Source organism: Penaeus monodon, chromosome 20, assembly GCF_015228065.2.
Source record: "Penaeus monodon isolate SGIC_2016 chromosome 20, NSTDA_Pmon_1, whole genome shotgun sequence".
NCBI lineage: Eukaryota > Metazoa > Arthropoda > Malacostraca > Decapoda > Penaeidae > Penaeus > Penaeus monodon.
This window is the reverse complement of record NC_051405.1, coordinates 31,231,865-31,232,332: the sequence shown is the minus strand read 5'-3', so window position 1 is coordinate 31,232,332 and position 468 is coordinate 31,231,865.

Here is a 468-nt window from a genome sequence, read left to right as displayed (position 1 = left end):
TAGGCAAAATAATCGTGGGAGTGTGACCCTTGGGTGGCCAAACCAGACGTTGAAAGGGGGGCAATCAGACCCCCCCCCCTAAATGACGCCCCTGCACGTTAGAGATGCAACAATAGGAGCATCCGCATCTATAAATCATCCACAATATTACAAAATCTGCAGGTAAATCTGGATCATCACTTGCAATTTAAGTAACATCTACTTCCACAGTTTTTGTGGATTTAGCAATTGCATCTGCATCAACATCCATATTTTCAGAATGAGGATTGGGGTTTTAAAGAACATATTCATGTCTAAAATTAGTTTAAAATGACAAGAGGTATATCACTGGCATGCTAAAAACAACAATGGAAAAGATGCAAAACCCGGATCTTAAATATCAATGTTGAAATCTTATTATCTATAGTTAAAAATGAACTGAACTTTAATTTGCTGAACTCTTCCCAACGGTGGAGGCTGCGGGAGGCG